This window comes from Hippocampus zosterae, chromosome 11, assembly GCF_025434085.1.
Source record: "Hippocampus zosterae strain Florida chromosome 11, ASM2543408v3, whole genome shotgun sequence".
In the NCBI taxonomy this organism is placed as follows: Eukaryota; Metazoa; Chordata; class Actinopteri; order Syngnathiformes; family Syngnathidae; genus Hippocampus; species Hippocampus zosterae.
In genome coordinates, this window is record NC_067461.1 from 4,159,812 (window position 1) to 4,181,462 (window position 21,651).

At 44.8% G+C, this 21,651-nt stretch overlaps 1 protein-coding gene and 1 long non-coding RNA gene across 2 annotated transcripts in view; one reads left to right on the plus strand and one right to left on the minus strand.

The window, feature by feature from the left end:
• Nucleotides 1-2,651: 2,651 nt before the first annotated feature.
• Nucleotides 2,652-4,664, minus strand: LOC127610602 (uncharacterized). The gene is made up of 2 exons (XR_007964968.1): nt 4,353-4,664; nt 2,652-3,991 (listed from the first exon to the last, which is right to left on the minus strand). It is a non-coding gene; the product is annotated as an uncharacterized LOC127610602 (long non-coding RNA).
• Nucleotides 4,665-7,813: 3,149 nt separating this feature from the next.
• Nucleotides 7,814-21,651, plus strand: part of LOC127610567 (receptor-type tyrosine-protein phosphatase epsilon-like) — a 54,790-nt gene continuing 40,952 nt past the window's right edge. The window contains exons 1-2 of the mRNA XM_052080870.1: nt 7,814-8,309; nt 10,451-10,575. The gene's annotated coding sequence lies outside the window, so the exon portion shown is untranslated. The remainder of the gene's footprint in view (nt 8,310-10,450; nt 10,576-21,651) is intronic.

The following is a 21,651-nucleotide window of genomic DNA, read 5'->3' on the forward strand; positions in this document are numbered from 1 at the left end:
CATTTGCGAATTAAGTGAACCGCCATTCGCCGCAAAAGCGAAGGCGGCTTTACATTTGTTTTGAACCAGGACGACGTTTCTCGAGGCAGTAAGGCTCGTGGATTCAAAGCAGTTTTAAATGAAGACGGGCACACCAACAACTCACCTGACCTTCGTGCTATCCAATTTAGGCATGGCGGTCCCAGAAGTCGACAAATGACGTCATCGCTCAATTTAGTCGCAGAGGCGTCGCTCAATGACGTCATCACACACATCAATTACCACGTAGCTGCTGCAATGGACACTGTAGGAGAGGCGGAAGGTGAGTACAAAAGACGATATATACGATAGACCATAAATATATTTAGAATTATGAATGAACTTTCTTCTGTCGATTCTTATTTCCTTTATTGTCCCAATTCCAACCCCCCTCCTTTGTCCGGGCTTGGGACAAGCAAAAGTGAACCATTAACGACACTAGGGCGCAACGGTTAATAAGCCGTGTGGCATCTATTTGAAGTGAGGCGCACATTTTTTTTGTGGTGGAAAGACACCTGAAGAACTTTTTTTTTTGAGCCCATTCAATATCTTTCTGGCTGATGGAGCCCAATAAACTCGCCGCACCATTTCAAAAGATGTTTCCCTGTCTGCTTGACGTGGTTCATCTTCTTTTATATATTTTATGTCGGTCACACTTTGGCGCTATCGTTCTTCACGGTGGCAGGTTCACTTGTGAAAATAATTCCCCAGAATTTCGAAACAAGAGTTACTTCTTTTCTGGTGCTTCACTTGTGCCGCATTGTCAGTGAAAAGCAACCTTCCGTCTGGTCTCTGGAGAATTGCGCCCTGCTAATTGTTTCTTTCCCACATGTTTATCATGCAAGTTACCCTCTTCTCCTCGCAAAATTACCGAGGCACAATATAGGAGCAGTGGTGCTTTGTTAATACCCCATCACTGGTTGTTCAAAGATTGTGTGAGTTGGAACAGTCTCTCACGTCTAATTAACTCCTTTGAAATGAATAGAATCTACAAATGTTTTACCATCCAACTTTTTGTGATGATGCAACCGCTTCCAGTGCTTGAATTGTACGCCGATGTCCTTGAATTGGCAACAAAAGCGGCACAATAACGTAACATCGAGTCAAAGGAGTTTATGAGGTGGATCCTACAGTCAAAGTCAAATCCACAATTTGGAGTTCAACCAAAATTTCATGGGACAATCTGTCTTATAGAGACATTAACTGCACAAGCGTTTAGCTTTTTTTTCTTGTCGCTTTGTGTTGTTTTTATTGCAGAACTAATAATGTCAGAGAAGAAACCGTTGAACCAGAAATGAGCAAATGTTGCTGCCCAGTAAAATATGAGCAATACAATTCTTAAATACCCGTGACCAAGTGGTGAACACATTTTAGAGGTCTGGGGTTCGAATGTTTTCCATTCAACGATGAGATGCAAACAAAGAAGTCGACAACCGTTCAATTTGTAATTGCGTTGAGATAGAAGTCAAGATGGCGCCCGAGTAGGCAGCCGTCAGCAAGTGCTCTCATGAGCCTTGCTTTTTTAGTTGTTTTTGTGTTTGTTTTGTCACTTTGTGTTTGTTGTTACGTCGTGTGGACCTGATGTGGACGTTTTTGAGCATTTTTTGGCCACGACATTCATCAAGGAGGAGACTCTGTGTTGGTGGTTGCGCCTTCTCGGCAGCATGGGTATTCCAGCACTGTTTTTGACTGGGAGGAATGTCGGCGCCATTTGACTGTCGTTGTTGGACAGTCCTGGGGCGCTTGTGTCTTGCGCCTGTTATGGGCAGCGTTTTTCACAGCCCCACTTTGTTCAGCGGAGAGATTGGTGCTGTTGAACGGTCTGCGGCTGGATGGATGTAAGGCTTGAGCAGCCGACGATGAGAAGAAAGGAGCGTGAGCGCCAATGCAGATTTGGAACTGGGAGTCGCAGCTTGGAGTTTGAAGCGGATTACGTGGGACAGGAGAAGTGAACTAATCTCTTTTCATCAATGGACGCTACAGCTTCGTGTTTGCTTTCTAAACCTAGCTTGTAGCAGACGTGTGCACATTTTTCAGCATGATGTCTCTGATCCACTGGTGAAAGGACACTTTGATCCTCTCCTCTTTCATCTATAACTGCTTCAGACAACAAAGTGTATGCAGAAAATTGGTGAAGATTGCACAACTGCCTGTGTCCTATGTGTTGTGTTGTGTTTTTTTTGGTTATTTTGACTTCAAAATGGCGCCGCGAGAGTGGCTGCCTTTCCAGCAGCTCCTATATTTTGTTGTTCTACTTCTTCCTTTCATAACTTTGCTGCTGTGAATTGGGAATTTCTCCATTGTGAGACTAATAAAGGGTTTCTTATCTTATCTTATCTTATAGCTGACTGCATGATCAATAAAATAAACCAAAAAGGCCGGCACCTATGGCTCGGCTTTAATTGCATCCCGACCCAACCCCGGCTCCGGATGTTTGCTCGTTTTCTTTCATTGAGCTCCGTCCTATGGTGATCAGTAAGCAGGAAATTACATTAGACTGTCGACTGGCCCCTGACACTTGGTGGCAGGTCACTTTTTCCTCTCCCGCAACTGCCGGAGCGCCAAACACTTAAGCTATTAACCTTATTTTAGTTTGGACAACCTGGATGGATTACCCTCTTTCTGAAAATGGCTTTCCTTTCCTTCTTTGTATGTTTTTTTTTTTTAAAGTTATGGCTGTTTAGCCTTTCCTTTAATGGTCAACATAGAACAGGAGACCGATTTAAAAGTCTCCTCAAGCCGTCTCTTGGAGACAGGTATGTACTGAAACAGTCCAAAGTGGACCAAATGGTTCTATTTGAGTGTAATTCAGTCAAAGCTAGCTGATGACTGCACTTGCAGTGAGTTGTCATATTGAGAAGAAAAGAAAAAACAAAAATTCGACTTTGAAGTCTTAACTTGGGTTGTTTTTATCGTGAGGACTACTGGAACAAGCGCCATTATTTGTAGCCGACATCAAATCTCTACACTCGTTTGATAAATGCTCTCACCGGCAGAATTTATAGTTGTGGGCTCTTTTATTATTATTTTTTTCCTCACATAATACAGTACCTGAAAAATGAATCATGAGGGATGTTAGAAAAACGACCCCGAGCATTTAGACATTGATGGATGCGTGAATGCCAAATGTCGTGCTTTGTAATTGATATCAAGGTGTAACAATCCCAAGTCGTAAATCACTCTTTGAGGATGGCCGCGTCTCGCCCGTCGGCATTAATAAACAAAGCCGTTCGTGTTGTATTGATTTCAATTGGTTTGGCATATGCTTAAGCATTGATAAAGCTACGAGAGGAATTCAATCGTTTTGTTCGGTCAATCTTTATTTCCGTCCCTTTTCTTAATTGTTTAAACCGGTAAAGGCTGCAAGGCAAAAATGTGATTTTTTTTTTTTTTTCACTGAAAGCTGGGGGGAATAGGAAAGGAAACACTTACTGCTCTTGAGAGTGTAGCGAGCCTATTTCGGGAAACTATTTAGCGCAAATAAAAACAGGATTTAGTTTGAAGGTGGGCATCGGTTGTGTGATTTTTTTTATTTTTATTTTTGGATGAAATTGAAAGCCCATGTGGTTAGGGACATCCAAAAGCCTGATTTTCCCCAAAATGTTATCATGGATTCCAAAAGGATCAGCTGTCAAGCACATCTGTTTCCATGTCAAGTGTTGAAAAAGGGGGCCATATGCTCAGTCCTCTGACGGTGAATTCCCAAAACCTTCACGCTCATCCTGGTATTCCGTAAGATGTACTGTAACAGGACTTTACTTCACATTTGAGTATTGATTAATGTTACTATGATGTGCTACTTTGTTGCGAAATACGAACCAGACATAAATCACCACTTTCATTTTTATCCCGAGGCCCTAGTAAAAAGTGCCTTGTGCAAAAATCTGTAAAATATCAATCAGAACAGAGACTTTGAAGCGAGACGACTGCCTAAGAAGAAACACAAAGATGGTGCTCCGTTTTAGCGGAGCGTCTCTTTCACATTCATTCATTCATTCATTCATCTTCCTAACCGCTTGATCCTCACTAAGGTCGCGGGGGGTGCTGGAGCCTATCCCAGCTGTCTCCGGGCAGTAGGCGGGGGACACCCTCAATCGGTTGCCAGCCAATCGCAGGGCACACAGAAACGAACAACCATTCGCACTCACACTCACAACTAGGGACAATTTAGAGTGTTCAATCAGCCTGCCATGCATGTTTTCGGAATGTGGGAGGAAACCGGAGCACCCGGAGAAAACCCACGCAGGCCCGGGGAGAACATGCAAACTCCACACAGGGAGGCCGGAGCTGGAATCGAACCCGGTACCTCTGCACTGTGAAGCCGACGTGCTAACCACTTTCACATTCAGTATGCTGGAAATTCATCGATGGAATCTCAGTTCTGCCAGCTCATAGTAAAATGTGAGGTAAATGACTAAATCATGGTCAACGAGTTACGTTGTACCGTCGATGCTGGACTCTTGGAGTCAACTTTATTCTTGTCCTTCCAGTCAAGTCGGTTTTATTGATGTAAAGCCAATTCGCAACAGAAGTCATTCAAAGTCTCAATGAGCAGGTCAAGACCCACACTCCTTATACAGTGTGTACCGTATTTTCCGCACTACAAGGCGCTTCGGAGCATAAGGCGCACCTTCAGTGAATGGCTTATTTTATTTTAAAACTGTTTTCAAGAACAGAAGCTACGATAGTGCCTGCGGTTGCATTATGCTTCCACTAGATGGAGCTACGCTAAAACGAATACAATACTATACATTCATTCATTCATTCATTCATTCATCTTCCGAGCCACTTGATCCTCACTAGGGTCGCGGGGGTGCTGGAGGGTCCCAGCTGTCTTCAGGTAGTAGGCGGGGGCCACCCTGAATCGGTTGCCAGCCAATCGCAGGGCACACAGAAACGAACAACCATTCGCACTCACACTCACACCTAGGGACAATTTAGAGTGTTCAATCAGCCTGCCACGCATGTTTTTGGAATGTGGGAGGAAACCGGAGCACCCGGAGAAAACCCACGCAGGCCCGGGGAGAACATGCAAACTCCACACAGGGAGGCCGGAGCTGGAATCGAACCCGGTACCTCTGCACTGTGAAGCCGACGTGCTAACCACTGGACTACCGGGCCGCCAATACTATACAGCTATATTTATATATAACCTTCAGAACTGCTGCAGCTGTAATAAAGCGCTGTACAGAACCTTTAAAATACTACATCCAAGAAATCAGAAGATTGATCCATATAGGAGGCGCACTGGATTATAAAGCGCACTGTCGGCTTTTGAGAAAATTGAATGTTGAATGTTGTTGAATTTTAGGCGCCTTATAGTGTGGAAAATACGGGATATAAGAAAACCGACTGAGCAAGACCTTGTCAAAGGAGGCAAGGAAACCTTGAAAAGAACCCGGGCTCTGTGGATCATCTGTGATCATCTGCCTCGACGGATTGGTTTGAGATGAAGCGACAGAGTAGAGATAAAAGAGGATAAGCGGGAGTTGAGCAGCCTGGGGTGGGATGGGAGAACAATGGGGTACAACAGCGTCAGCTCAGCGCTAATAGTCCCGTGACGACAGAAACAAAAGCACAACTAGTCCACTCCCAGCACCACCTCAGCACTGCTGATAACGAGTAGATGAATGTGAAGGCGCACCTCCAAATTCAATGGTTGCTTTATGTAACATAAATGAATCTTGTTCCATGCAAAGATTCGCTAAATTGCAGCATTAGCTTCGGAAATGGCACTCACTCGATTGCTACGTTGAAGAAGTGGGAGTGGCTTCTGGGGGCGCTATTTTGTTGCTGGTGATCTGTCTGATCATCACAGCACATCGGATGAGCCCAGAAATTTTGTCAGTATTTTATCCATCCATCCATTTTCCAAACCGCTGAATCCTCACTCGGGTCGCGGGGGGTGCTGGAGCCTATGCCAGCCGTCTTCGGGCAGTAGGCGGGGGACACCCTGAACCGGTTGCTAGCCAATCGCAGGGCACACAGAGATGAACATTTATTATTTTCACAAATTGTGGAGCTTGGAATGAAAAGCATGTGCACGAAGGCTCTTTCTCTACGAATCAGTAAATGCAGGCAAACGAGGTAAAGTCATCTGAGGTGGATGCTGTTCCAATAAGCAAAACTTGGCAGGGCTTACCGTGAAAGTGGAAACTTCCTCTGTCCGTAATTTGCACAAAACTTTCTCACTTCCATCCTCAATGTTACCGTAATAGCCATATCAATGCTCTTGACAATGATGCACCGTTTCCGTAATAAAAGACAAAGGATAATAATTCTCAATTTGTGTTGAGTTTTCATCTGCAAATGTTGTTTTTTGCTTTATTTTTTTTTTTTGTTGTTGTCTTTTTTTCAGGAGTCCTATTAGGAATTGTTTATACAGCACAGCTCTGTGCTTTGTACAATACTAATTCAACAACCGTGTGTCCTGATTTCGCATGCCGCCTGCGAGCCAAACTGTGTTTACCTCACCTAGCAATTGCAGCACCGTGACCAGCCATCTTCACTCTGACTCCTGATGCGTTTACGGGGGAGAGGGCGGGGGAAGGGGGGAGGGGGAGTCCGTACATTTTGGTGCATTACTGTCCACTGATTTAAAATGATCCTTTCAGCTTGTGGACGACTGGGTGTGAATACTGATTGGAGGGGGGGGGAGTATAGACCCTTGGATGAGGCTTCCTTATTACTTATTTACTTTTGTCAACATGCCCTTTATTACTTCCTGTCCTTTTTCTGAACCCAGCGACTTAAGGTAGTCCTATGTGTGTACAAAAATACTTTGCAAACTCTGCAGTTATCGAGCTATAAATTAAATACATTTTGTATCGCATAATTTTGTTTTTGTGGACTGCTATTAAGACCGTGGACCAGAAACCTATCAGTAGACGGGCTCTGATCCAGATTCGGAACTGCATTTATCTGATTTTGAAAAATGCTTGTCATTTAACCACCATGACTTTTGGGGGTGAGGATAACCTGCAAATACATTTGTGGTACTTGCCGTCGAAATATATAAATTGGTAAAGACCAAGGCCAAATCTTACTGTGTGGAACAACTTGAGAAGCCGTTCATTCAGAGCATCTTTGTGAGAAAGGTAAGATGAACTTAGCATTCTTAAACTGGATTGCGTTGACAAGGTTGCCCTGTAAGCCTTACATGCACCAATAATGACAACCTGTAACCCGAGAACATGATACGCTGTCCACTGTAATAACCGCTGTCCCTGAAATCGTTAAAAAAAAACATGATTAAATCACGGGGTACATTTCAATTCTCTTTTGCCAAACGTTAAACCTTAAAATAACACTGAAATGGACAGTTGGGATGGTTTAACTTTTCAACATCTTTGGGGGCGTAGCGAGCAAAAATGATGACGTTTCTCAAAGAAAATCGATAGGCAGTTCAATCCCCACCTAAGGAAGACCTTATCTTACAATAGGAAACATGACTCGTCACAGAAATCTGATGCGGAAAATGTGACAGCTGAAGCAATAGGGAGCTTATAATTGACCCCTGGTGTACGCCGCAATACATTTTCACTATCATCTTTTCTCGAGGTAATTCACAGGATTCATATCAAGTCATTTTCTCACACGAGTATGGGAACAAATGACTCATGTCAATCAAGGCGAAGCTGACAGTCGGGGGGGAGACGTGGGGTAGACAACATTGACTTTGAGTTCCATTTATTCTCCTTCTTGTTGGGGCAGATCTATCTTTCCAGAACAAGTATAGTATATTTTTTTTTTCACAACGTGCAGTATGAGAAATGCAAATTGAGCATCACCCAAGACTCAAAGATGATTTTGCATCATGTGATTACTCCCCTCAGCAGCCGAGATGGAAAAGTAAACGATTCTCCTACCATTACCAGACATTCTGCCCGGGGGCGTCAGGCCGAGACTGTTTGCTCACAGAAAAGCCAAATGCACTTCTTTGTTTTCTCCCCACACATCGCAATTCAGCTGAACAGCTCACAAAGGAGCAGCAAGTACTTTGTTTTTTTTTTTTTTTCATTCCAAGCTCTGCTCCTCGTATTCCTCTCTCTACGGAGCCTGTTAGAACCGTGTCTCCCTCTGCACTTTCACTCGACTGTGATCTCTTTACCTGTCAGTGGCTCAGTAAAGCCCCCTCTGCAAGTATCTTCACGCCGCATCTGGATGGCTGCGGTTGGTCTCGTTGTGCGCCGCCGGTTAGTCCTCATGCTGTCGCTGATCCCCGCTCGCTCCCCTACCAACACACTGAAAGGACTTGATGTCATTCAGAGGAACGCCTCAACTTGCAAAGGGTTAGTTTTATGTCATTCTTTCGGTGAATTTCGAGGAGGTCAGACGGGGAAAATTGGACTACATTTAGATCTGTCCCGTTTATGGTGAGGTGGAATTGGCGGAGATTTCAATTCAGGCCACAAATATCCATCCATCCATCCATCCATCCATCATCTACCGCTTATCCGGGGCCGGGTCGCGGGGGCAACAGCTTTAGCAGGGAAGCCCAGACTTCCCTCTCCCTAGCTACTTCTTCCAGCTCTCCCCGGGGGATCCCGAGTCGTTCCCAGGCAAGCTGGGTGACATAGTCTCTCCAGCGTGTCCTGGGTCTTCCTCGGGGTCTCCTCCCGGTGGGATATGACCGGAACACCTCACCGGGGAGGCGCTCAGGAGGCATCCGAATCAGATGCCCAAGCCACCTCATCTGGCTCCTCTCGATGTGGAGGAGAAGCGGCTCGACTCTGAGCCCCTCCCGGATGACTGAGCTTCTCACCTTATCTCTAAGGGAGAGCCCGGACACCCTGCGGAGAAAACTCATTTCGGCCGCTTGTATCCGGGATCTCGTTGTTTCGGTCACGACCCATAGCTCGTGACCATAGGTGAGGGTTGGGACGTAGATCGACCGGTAAATTGAGAGCTTCGCCCTTTGGCTCAGCTCCTTCTTCACCACGACAGACCGATACAACGTCCGCATCACAGCAGACGCTGCACCGATCCGCCTGTCGATCTCCCGCTCCCTCCTACCCCCACACGTGAACAAGACCCCAAGATACTTGAACTCCTCCACTTGGGGCAAGATCTCCTCCCCGACCCGGAGGGGGCACTCCACCCTTTTCCGACTGAGGACCATGGTTTCAGATTTGGCTTGAATTTAATATATTCATATAAACATAATGAGTGAAGTCGCTGACAAAATAAATGTGTGTGGTTATCCACCATTGTTGTTGTTGTCAATATTCACGTTTTCACATGGTCATGCGAGAACTGGGAAACGCAGTTTCCTTCTTTGTCAACTATATCGTAGACATGGCCAACATGATTCTTTCTGGGGGGGGGTTGTACTTGCTCTAAAGATGGGGTACCCGAGTCCAGTCCTCGCAGGCCCCCATCCCGCCTGTTTTCGATTTTTCCCTCCTCCAGTGGACCTGATTCAAATGATGAGCTCATTAGGAAGCTTTGCGGAAGCCTGATCCTGATCATTTGAGGAGGGAAACTCGTAAAACAGGCTGCAGAAGGGCTCTCAAGGAACGGACTTGGGCACCCCGGCTCTAAATCGATATGCCTTGTTTTACTGCAAACATATGTATTTCCACTCACAGACCCACCAAGCCAATATTTAATCACCATTATCTCAGTTTAATTCACCGCTGCTGTATCATTGCTCCAAAACGGTACCTTAAAATATTCAGGTAGAACAGTCCGCTGTTCTTATTCTGCTGCCACTCCTCACTCGAACATCCTCATCCAAGCAGAGATTGAAGAGCAAAAGGGGGTGAGCTGGCCAATTACCTTTTTTTTTTTGGATTCCATTTTAATTAATAAGGACGGGGAACAAAGCCGCCCTGGAGCTGCCTCGCGTTTGACTATCTGGCCAACGCAATGACATTCAAGTACAACTAGCCATCCAAGTAACAGCGCGTTGATCAATAAAACACATATCGAGACTGACGGGGAAGGAAGGGGGGCGGGTGTCGGAAGCGGGGAGGAGGGGGGGGGGGGCTTCCACTGCGGTGTTTACACGTTTGGAGAAAATTAAATGTTTTTAGGCGCACCTTATAATGCGGAAAATACGGTACTCTTAAATTCCTGTTTAGAAGGCAAAACGGCATGTGGCCATGACTCATGTGGGTTTTATGTCGTTGGGATGCACGCGGGTATGTTGCACGTTGCGTCATCGTATATTTTGTCACTGTCATCCGAACCCTCAGGTAAAACTCACACCAGTGCCAGAATACTAATCCGTAACGGTTAGCTCAGCCAAAGGATGGTGGCAGACATGCTGCCGTCCACTGATTGGTTCAGCCAAAAACAAAAGAAAACAGACATTGCAAAAGCTCGCAGTCATCTCGTAATCAACAGCCACATGCCAAGAAGAGACAACACAAAATGTTGGCCGCCTCCCAACGTTCGCCTTTGTTGACTTTGTCACGTTCCTCTTCAGCTATCGCCATCTGGCCCACATGCCCGACGGTGGAAATGCAAACCAGAAAAAGGTTCACCGTCAGAAGCTGACCTTTGGCCTCATCACGAGCGGCGAATGAGCCTTGACCGTTGGATGTTGACAAGGTGAGCTCTTTTCCGCACAAGCCGCGAGTTCAAACGACAAGAGTTTGGAAGCGCCTCGCCGCCGACGTACAGTTGACTAAAACCCTCTTTGGTGTCTGTGGAGAGCTGCTGATAATTTTCTATAGTCTCTTCACTGTAGGCAGCATTACACATTCTTTATTATTTTTTTTTTTATGACACAAAATATCCATAACAGCCACTTACAGGCTGACTCTCTTTGCCAGGGATGGCACGTTCAAAGATAAATTTAGCATTAATCTCATGACTGAAAAAAAAAAGCCTTTATTTGCCAAAAGCCGATAACTGACAGCAGCATCGCACGAGGTATTAAAAACTGATTTTTTTTTTCTTTTTCCTTTCTCCCGAGAGACTGTAGTCTTGCCCGGAAATCCCTGTTATGCTGATGAGAGGTTTATAATGCAAGAGCTCATATAATGGGCTGATGCGGAGTGACTTATCCGAAATCCCGAACTCATCTTCTTTTATTGCTGGCCACTTTGTTCCCCCCTCCCCGGCGTCGAGTGTCCTCAGGGTGCCGCCTGTCAATTTCTCCTCACGTTATGACCTGCACGATTCAATGCTAACCCAAATTTTAATTAAGCCCAAGATAAATATGTCGCGTGGCCCGGTAGTCCAGTGGTTAGCACGTCGGCTTCACAGTGCAGAGGTACCGGGTTCGATTCCAGCTCCGGCCTCCCTGTGTGGAGTTTGCATGTTCTCCCCGGGCCTGTGTGGGTTTTCTCCGGGTGCTCCGGTTTCCTCCAACATTCCAAAAAACATGCATGGCAGGCTGATTGAACACTCTAAATTGTCCCTAGGTGTGAGTGTGAGTGTGAATGGTTGTTTGTTTCTGTGTGCCCTGCGATTGGCTGGCAACCGGGCCTGCGTGGGTTTTCTCCGGGTGCTCCGGTTTCCACCCACATTCCAAAAAACATGCGTGGCAGGCTGATTGAACACTCTAAATTGTCCCTAGGTGTGAGTGTGAGTGCGAATGGTTGTTTGTTTCTGTGTGCCCTGCGATTGGCTGACAACCGATTCAGGGTGTCAACCCGCCTACTGCCCGAAGACAGCTGGGATAGGCTCCAGCACCCCCCGCGACACTAGTGAGGATCAAGCGGCATGAATGAATGAATGAATAAATATGTCGCCGTTTCATGCCGACAATCTGTCCTCGGTGACAATGTGTGTCCTGCCAACTCAGTTTAAAAAAAATAAAAATAAAATTAAACCATTTTTTTTTCTTTCAACTCACATCTCGGAATTAGAATTGTATGAATGACACCATGACATGCCGGTGATATGCTGACGTACACGTCTGTGCGGTTCGACTTTGAGTGGCATTCATGAGCCTGAGATAAAGTCTATTCGATCTCATTACAGGCTGTAATTTCATGAACTAATAATTTTTGCATTCTATCTGCCTGATCCAATTACATTGTTCTTTGCATGACCGGTGTTTTACATTTTTCACCCTGGCATATCCCTGACTCAACTTTTAAATGAGGCCACAGGCATCTTAATGGTGATTCAGCAGCTACGTGTGGGATAATTACGCACCCTCCACAATATTAATCCCATTTGTCAGGTTTTGCCCGAGTACTTTAGTGAAGGCAAATGCACTTGGAAAGTGTGCAAATTTTCGGGCAGCATTCACACCGATTTGGGGATGTTTTGCTCATTCAATTCATTTGCTCAATGTGAATGAAACGCATCCGTGAAGTCAAACTTATGCCGCTCAAACTTGACACAATTGTGGCAATTTCAAGATTTTTATGCTGGAACTCCGTCAGTTTCCATATTTGCTGCCTTTATTTGTTCCACCCCATCTTCTTTTCGTCACCAATTGTTTTCTGCTCATCTGACCTGAGTGTCCATACTTGTCGCATTGCATATTCTTCCGATTTACAGTACCGTATTTTCCACACTAAAAGGTGCAGTGGATTATGAGCCGCAACCTCAATGTATGGCCTATTTTGTCTTTTTTTTTTCATACATTGGGCGCACCGCATTATAAGACGCAATCTACAATGCATCCACTAGACGGAGCTACGCTCAAGGAAACGCCAACAAAACGATCGGATGTCAATAAAACATATTTAATAAAGCAGCGCCACAGTTCACTTAACCAACAGCAGGTTATAACGTTGACTCGTTAACGTTGAACTCTCTTGCTGCTGCTGTATTTCCGTGTTCAACTGCGCAACCGATTGCCTTAAGTTTGAACCCTGCGTTGTCAGGATGTCTTGAGCAAGGAGCCATTTTGAGGTCGACATATTACCGTAATGACTATACACAAGGCGCATCGGATTTTAAGGCACGCTGTGAGCTTTTCACAAAATGGAAGGCTTTTAGGTGCGCCTTTTAGTAATAATAAAATAATAAAAAAATAATAAAATAAATTTGTATACCTTCATTGACGCGCAGCCATGCAGTCGGACGTTATAAAACACCAATTCACGGACCGCAGCGGCAAGGTCGCTACCCTAACATAATAAGACAATACAAAGAAGTGGAAAAATATACATTTACGGGCGGAAAAAATGCTTTGCCATAATCTATTTTCAGCAAATGTACAGTTGTGTTTGTTGGAGCAGTGGAAGGAGGAAAAGGGCTTACTGTAATTGGGCCACATTAAATTTGACCATAAAGAGCTTATTGATTATTGATCCTCTACGCAAACACTTCACTTAATATTTTATATCTTTCTCTTTTATCGTGGGGCATTTGGTGAATTTTTACTCGTAGTTGTGCAACAAAGCCTTACTGGGGTGGCGGGGGGGGGGCTTCACTGAGCCGAGTAGTTATTTAGTGGTCACTTTGTATTGATTGCCTTGTGAGCTGCAATCGATTGCTTCCTCTGGTCCGTCGTTTCATACGTGTGGTCTTGACGTTGACCTCGGCAGCCATCGAAAAGCAATATCGTCATATATGCAATGTGGGGCGCAAGCAGAGTCGATTTTAATGTGTTTTTGCGGGCCGGTGGTTGCATCTTGTTGTCGAAGGGACGTGAAGAAAGAGACTGAGTGATCAAGCGTTGCGTTGTGAACCTTGTTTCACATATCTCCCGCTGAGGTGCCCTTGAGCAAGGCATTCAAGCACACGATTGCTTTTTCGACATACCCTTTTCCACTTTCCCGGCCCTTTCATTGCACCGCATCAAGTGAATGCGGTTGCGAGAGTGCGCTAATCCAATAGCAGTTTACCCAGAAGTCAATTGTGACTATTTACTTGACAGTTCTCAGAATAAAATATGCAGACGAGTGCGATGGCTCCCTATGCTTCATGAAACTCTGACACACTTGTGACTTGTTGACATTCATCCTCTGGTTTTCATTCATTCATTCATTCATCTTCCGAGCCGCTTGATCCTCACTAGGGTCGCGGGGGGTGCTGGAGCCTATCCCAGCCGTCTTTGGGCAGTAGGCGGGGGACACCCTGAATCGGTTGCCAGCCAATCACAGGGCACACAGAAACGAACCACCATTCGCACTCACACTCACACCTAGGGACAATTTAGAGTGTTCAATCAGCCTGCCACGCATGTTTTTGGAATGTGGGAGGAAACCGGAGCACCCGGAGAAAACCCACGCAGGACGGGGAGAACATGCAAACTCCACACAGGGAAGCCGGAGCTGGAATCGAACCCGGTACCTCTGCACTGTGAAGCCCACGTGCTAACCACTGGACTACCGGGCCGCCCTCCTCTGGTTTTGAAATTGGCAAATTCACACTCACTTGGAACCCCCTGTTGTCGACTATCTGCAGTGTTCCAAAGGAAAAAAAAAAAAGAAAAAGGAATTGCAAAATAAAAGTCTATTTGAAAGTGATTACATCAACCTGAATGCTCCGCTGTGAGCCGTAGGCAACCTTCACTCGTGAATATACATGGGACAACTGAGCCCTTTTAAAACGTATGTAATCCCACAAATCCACAGAATAAAAAACACACCGGGGAAGATTCCGATTTAAATGTAACACCGGACCTGCTTAATCCATCTGCCCCCTCTGTACGAATATTAAGGGAATCTCCTTATTTTCTTTTCAGTGTTTATGCCTCGTCTTGTCCACTTAAGGAATAGGTCACTTCCAAAGATGCTTGTTTCCGTCCGTGGACTTCTCACTCGAGACTACCCGTGATGGAGACGTTTGCGAGTAAATAAATCGCAAAAGGTCAACACCTGCTCTCCTCCAGCCCTGCAATTAGAGCAACTCCTGAACTCTTAAATCTCCTGAGAACCGGAAATGTTGTGTCTCGAAATACCCCCCCCGCCCCCCACCCCCAATCCTATTTCCCACCCGTCGGCTTGGCATACAGAACCTGAGTAGGCGACGGATACAGTGGGATGCAATTCCTTTTCGGATCTACGTTCAGCACTGGAACGTGATGCTGTGACAGTCGCCCGAGCTTAAAGTCGACCCGCTTTTAAGAAAAACAAACTTCCCCGGCATCCTAGTCATGGCCCAACAGATATGATGTCATGAAAAATTGAAAGGGAATGCTTAACAAAATACCTCCTGAGCCACAGCCGAGGTTATGACACTCACTTGTTATGTTCTCTGGCAGCTCGTTCTACATGGACGAGAGTAAGGGGGGGGGGGGGGGGGAGATGCTGTGAAAGAATCAGTACGCCAGCGATGTAATAATACTTACGTACTGTATGTGTACAACATAAATAAGCACCGGCGCCGTTGTCGAAGCAATATTACAGCTGGAAAACAAATTCCACAGGGTCCCAATTTTAAAGGTAATATTTGCTTTTATTTAAAAGACGCTGAGCAAGTTGCTGTGACATCGTAGACCAGTGGTCACCAACATGGTGCCCGCGGGCACCAGGTAGCCCGTGAAGACCACTTGAGTAGCCCGCCAGTGCCTGGACATTGTGATTTGCTAGTAGAAATTATGATTTAAAAATGCAAACATTGGCAGTACTGTGAGACATTTCGAAACACGATCAAAGTCTGACAATTTAAATCATCAAGTATTAAAAATAACAAATCCTCATATTATTGAAGGTATTTTGGACAAATATGTTATTTCAGACGTGTATCAATTTGGTAGCCCTTCACACAATCGGTACACATGAAGTTGCTCTCACCCTCAAAAATGTTGGTGACACCTGTCGTAGACCAATCGTTGACACCCCCCCTCAAAAAAGAAATTCAAGTCTTGCAACCGACACAATAAGTCATCGAAGCCCCCATTGTTCTAAATTCACTCATGATGCGGCAAAAAAAATAATTTTTCACGGCGACCTTTGTGAGCTTAAGCGGATTGGAAAATGGATGGATGGAGGTGACTTGTTACATAATCACAGTTTGATCACAGCAGGGTGCAATGCAGCGCATCATGATATAAGACAGCGCCTACGGGTAAAAAAAAAAAAAAATCTACATTTGTCTTATTAAAATCGAAGATAGCTGGCTTTCAAAGCTATGCTCTGAAAACAAATCAAAATGATGGCGGCAGTCGTAAGCCAGCCAATGTAGTAACTGGCGTGAAGGACCTTCCGTTCTCTTTAGGCGATTGATTTATTCAAGGCATAGAAATGGGAGCAAAACAGTATGTCATCGTGGCTTGATTAAAACTCAATAGACGGATAGAGCCGCCGCCTTTTTCTCTTTTGCATATTCATCCCGATTCCACGTTGAGAGAATAATTACGCATTGATTATCCATGTCCACCGCCAAGGGCCAATTGTTAACGGTAAGAGAGAGGCCCTGAAAGCCAACGGTGTCCTTATCATGGTTCCGTGTGAAACATTTGGAAGATGGTCATTATTTGGTGGGGAATATTCAGGAAGGATTAATTTGCATGTTCTCATTTCAAGTGACTTTTAAGAACTTTAAGATAGTTATGAGCCCAAACTCTCACCTGCTCTTAACATGGCCCGTTGCTAACAGAAACACACTTTTGACCTGGTCCTAATTTGCATTTGTTGACGTGTTGTTCAGACGAAATTGTGTTGTCACCAACTCCATGCATCTGTGTGTCTGTTTTTAAAGTTGAAGCGGGTCCCCGAGTAATTCGAGCACCTCAAAAACTCGACACATTTTTTGCCTGGAGCCATTTTCTGTCCCGCTTATTTATGTGTACACTGTTGGGAAGAAGAAGGCAAGCTAACCGCAGCAACAATTGTTCATGCTATACACGACGGTAACACGCCGCCACCATAGTAAGAAGGCCAACGTGAAAATACCATAACTAAAAAAATAAAAAATAAAATAACACCCTTACTTGATCAAATAATATATGAACTTCAATGCCTTAGTATGTTTTTGACACCAGACAGCATTTCACAGCGTAATGGCCGACTTGACTTGACATCCAGACTGTTCAGGGCGTATATTGTTGTCAAAAACTGTTGCTATTGACATCAACAACAGAATGGTGTCATGAAATAATGTTTAATCACTAATTAAGGACACACACACACACACAAAAAAATATGTAATTACGTTGAGGTTGTATTGTATGGTGCCTGTTGCCAGCGTTTAGCTAGCAGCGCTCAATAGACCTAAATGACTGTGCACACTTGGATGCCGACAGCCCGACGCACAATTGCCGTTTCTATTGATCGCCTTTTAATATTCATTCATTCATTCATTCATCTTCCGAGCCGCTTGATCCTCATTAGGGTCGCGGGGGTGCTGGAGCCTATCCCAGCTGTCTTCGGGCAGTAGGCGGGGGACACCCTGAATCGGTTGCCAGCCAATCGCAGGGCACACGGAGACGAACAACCATTCGCACTCACACTCACACCTAGGGACAATTTAGAGTGTTCAATCAGCCTGCCACGCATATTTTTGGAATGTGGGAGGAAACCGGAGCACCCGGAGAAAACCCACGCAGGCCCGGGGAGAACATGCAAACTCCACACAGGGAGGCCGGAGCTGGAATCGAACCCGGTACCTCTGCACTGTGAAGCCGACGTGCTAACCACTGGACTACCGGGCTGCTCGCCTTTTAATAGTTCAGGTGATTTCAGAAAGCTTTTTTTTTTTTTTATTCCTTTTCAACTGCCTTTAAAGAAAAACCACGCCCCGTATCAGACGCTGCCTTCTGGTCCAATCGGATTTGTTCCTCACCTGACCATCTTTGAATCTTTCTAAAATGGAATTCTGTATTCTAAACGCTACCAATGCCCGTTTGCTTAGACTGGAGTTTGCCGATGGACGAACATGCCGGAATGTTTATTTCGTCAGCTCTTTCAGGCGGACACGATTTGCCACAGAGCCTGACGATGTTTGACAGTGGCCTTAGTGCCGCTTGTGGCACCGGCAGCCCTATTAGACCTCTGTGCATATTGCATCGTTTTTCAACCAGATAAACTGCGGTTTTAGATCACGACGCCGGACAGCTTGGCAGATTTAAACATCAGGACCTTGCAGCATGTTTGGAGCACATAAAAAAAAAAAAAAATGGGTGGAAGCTATTGTGAAAATGCTTCCAGACAATCCATTGGAATCGAAAGGAAAACAAATGAATTAGTGACATGCAGTGGGAATAAAATGTGTGTGGGGAGGAGAGGTGTGGGGGGGTTGGGGGGATCTTCAGCGCGGATAAATAAAGCTGCATTTCAAAGTTTTAATACGCCTCGGTTTGTATTTCGCCATCTGGTAGGTGGCTTGAGTGACACGCGGCGACGTGGGGAATTGCTCTGGTGTGTGTGTGTGAGGCGAACTCCTGACATTGGTTTCACTTCAGGCATTCGCAATTAAAAAAAAAAATGTTTATCACTGTATTTGGAGGCGTCGGCAATGAGCCGCGGAGTTTTAATCAGACGTGGGCAGAGATGGGCTAAAATCATGCGGGTGAACAATGTTAAGCCACAGATTCTTTTTATTTATTTATTTATTTTACGATTAACTTTATGACCCGCTGAGCCAAGCTGAATGATTAAAAGGCATATTAGGAATCGCGAGGCAATCCCAACTCTTATTGAGGGAGTCTATCAAAAAAAAAAAAGAAAAAAAAAAGCGCAGCACTTTATGACGGTATACTGTGGATATACGACGGTGCTTTTCAGGTCAAAGGAGCACAAATGAAACCTGCGCAGAGGGCGTGATTGGAACTTGATTTGCCGCCAGTCGTTTGGAGCTCCGTGTCAACACGTTTCAAATGAGTTCAGGAGTTTGAGGACTTATTAGAAGGAAAAAAAAAATCTATTTCAAATTATTCTTTCCGGAGTTGAAATGGTCAACGTTTCAACCAAACTTTCAATTTTCCAGGTTTTTATTGTTCGACCGCATTTTCCACATTATAAGCCTCTCCTATAAAGCATTCCGTTTTCTCAAAACTTATAATGTCTTATATGTGGATCGATATTCTTGCTCGGTCGTAGTATTTTAAATGTTCTGTAAAGCGCTTTGTTACAGCTGCAGCGGTTGCTCTAAATCAGGCGTGTCCAAAGTCCGGCCCGCGGGCCAAATGCGGCCCGCGGTCGAATTTCATCCGGCCCTCGGCCCCCGTCATAAAATCAGTGCCGTCTGGCCCGCAGGTTGGGCGCAATGGAACACGTGTTGCATTGACTGAGGTCTCGTAGACTGGTGAGTGATGTTTCATAGAGTACCGCTTCCCTCTAGTGGCTAAATGAGTAATAGCATTCACTAAATGAGTAATAGCATTTAGACACTAGAGGGCATCACTCACGAGTTAACAAGACATCACTCCGTGTTTATATTGACTGATATGTCATATTTCAAATGATCCTTGCAGTTGTGGATATGTGTATTGCTTGTTCATTTCCCTGTTGTTCGAGTCAAAGGTTTTGTGACTATTGAAAAGTCATGGTGATACATTTTATGTTTCAAATCGATCAATTTGCACTCAGGAGACTTCTGTTTAAGAAAAAGTCAAGTGAATAAGCAGTTGCATGTGATATACCCGTTTCAAATGAACCAAAAGAAATTAAGATTGTTGAAATTAAAATAAAAATGGAAATGTGAAACAGGCTGGCTTACTAAAATTTGTTGAACAATATTGTTGTTCAATGTAAAGAATGTCAGCCAAGGTCGGCCCCCCGACATTTTACCACATAAAATCTGGACCCCTTGGCAAAAAGTTTGGACACCCCTGCTCTAAATAAAGCCGTATTGTATTGTATTCCTTTTAGTGTAGCTCCATCTAGTGGATGTGTAGCGCAACCGCAGCCACTATTGTAGCTTTTACTCTATGCGCCTTATAATGTGGTGCGCCCTCTATATGAAAACCATTTTAAAATAGGCCATTTGTTGAAGGTGCGCCTTATTCTCCGTATTTTCTACTGTGGAAAATACGGTACTTAAAAGCTGCAGTCCAATTGGGTTTTTAAGGGAGACATCGCCCTGCAATGGACGTTCCGGTCACTAAGTAAATATCTTGTCAGTTGCCATTTTCAGACGTTTTTTTTTTCTTCTTCTTCTTTCCCAATTATCCAATTTGCCCGACCGAGCAAGAGCCTGTCTGATTGCCAACGCGAGATGGTCAAAGGTCATACCTGAGTGCAACAGTCATCTTGTTTACTGTTATTTCCTTCAATTGTCTTTTTTTTTTGGTCCGTGTGTGTCTGCACCGTCCTGATTATTACTTCCATCTGTCTCATCAGTTTTCAGTCCTCGTCAGCACTTTTTCATCAATCCTCCCACCTGCGTTGCATCGTTGAAATCAGGCCGTGCGCTTCATTCCGGTTTCTGCTCAGTCTTGTCTGATCCTCGTCGTCGTACCCGGCGTGCTCACTTTTTACTGATGGCTTTTCGACTCCAGCTGCCAATGTTTCTTTCGAGTGTAAACTGGCAAGGTGTTGCTAAGGTGTAGGAGCAAGGACTTTTTTGTCTGAGTTTTGGGTCGATTGACTGTTGTACTACTTGAGGATTTTATTTGGTCAAACTCGATTGTTTTTCTTTTTACGTGCAGTCAGTCGATTGTTTCAAGGCTCTTTTGAGATATGTACTTTGATCATGCTGTCTTTTGCATGTCTTTGCGTGTTGGCAGCTGCTTTTGACTTCATGCCCTTCCTATCGTCGTCCTTATTTTTTTTTTGTTGCCACGGGTCTTTTCTCACAAGTCCCATATACTTTATTACTTTTGCACTTTGCCACTGTTCTCCCCTCCAGGCGCATCTCCGTCTTCCTCTTCTCAGCCCCTTTGGACAGTCTGAGGCCAATCATCCACCCGCAAACATCTCTCACTTGAGCTTTAAGTCTTTGGCGCCCCGTCCATTTTGGAGAAAATGTAAGACTTGGATGTGCGTCGTATGGTCGTGAAAATACGGTTAATTTAAAATTGTCCGGATGCTCCAAATTTCAGCTTCTTAGCAGTAAAAGCTATCCCGTTTCTTTCTGTAGGTCCTTCATGAAAGCAGCCAGATTACACTGGTCAAAATTTATTATTTTTTAATTTATTCATTTGTTTATGAAGAACGATCATGATCAAATGGGTTATTAGTAATATTTATGAATTACAGGTTAAGTTCAGCAATAAATGGATTTGGTGCACATGGTAAATTATTGCGCAAGCTTTTATAAGATAAGAAACCCTTTATTAGTCTCGCAATGGAGAAATTCCCAATTCACAGCAGCAAAGTTATGAAAGGAAGAAGTAGAACAACAAAATATAGGAGCTGCTGGAAAGGCAGCCACTCTCGCGGCGCCATTTTGAAGTCAAAATAACAAAAAAAACACAACACAATACATAGGACACAGGCAGTCGTGCAATCTTCACCAATTTTCTGCATACACTTTGTTGTCTGAAGCAGTTATAGATGAAAGAGGAGAGGATCAAAGTGTCCTTTCACCAGTGGATCAGAGGTGAAAATGTGCACACGTCTGCTACAAGCTAAGTTTTGAAAGCAAACACAAAGCTGTAGCATCCACTGACGAAAAGAGATTAGTTCACTTCTCCTGTCCCACGTAATCCGCTTCAAACTCCAAGCCGCGACTCCCAGTTCCAAATCCGCATCGGCGCTCCGCGCTAACGCTCCTTTCTTCTCATCGTCGGCTCCTCAAGCCTTACATCCATCCAGCCGCAGACCGTTCAACAGCACCGATCTCTCCGCTGAACAAAGCGGGGCTGTGAAAAATGCTGCCCATTACAGGCGC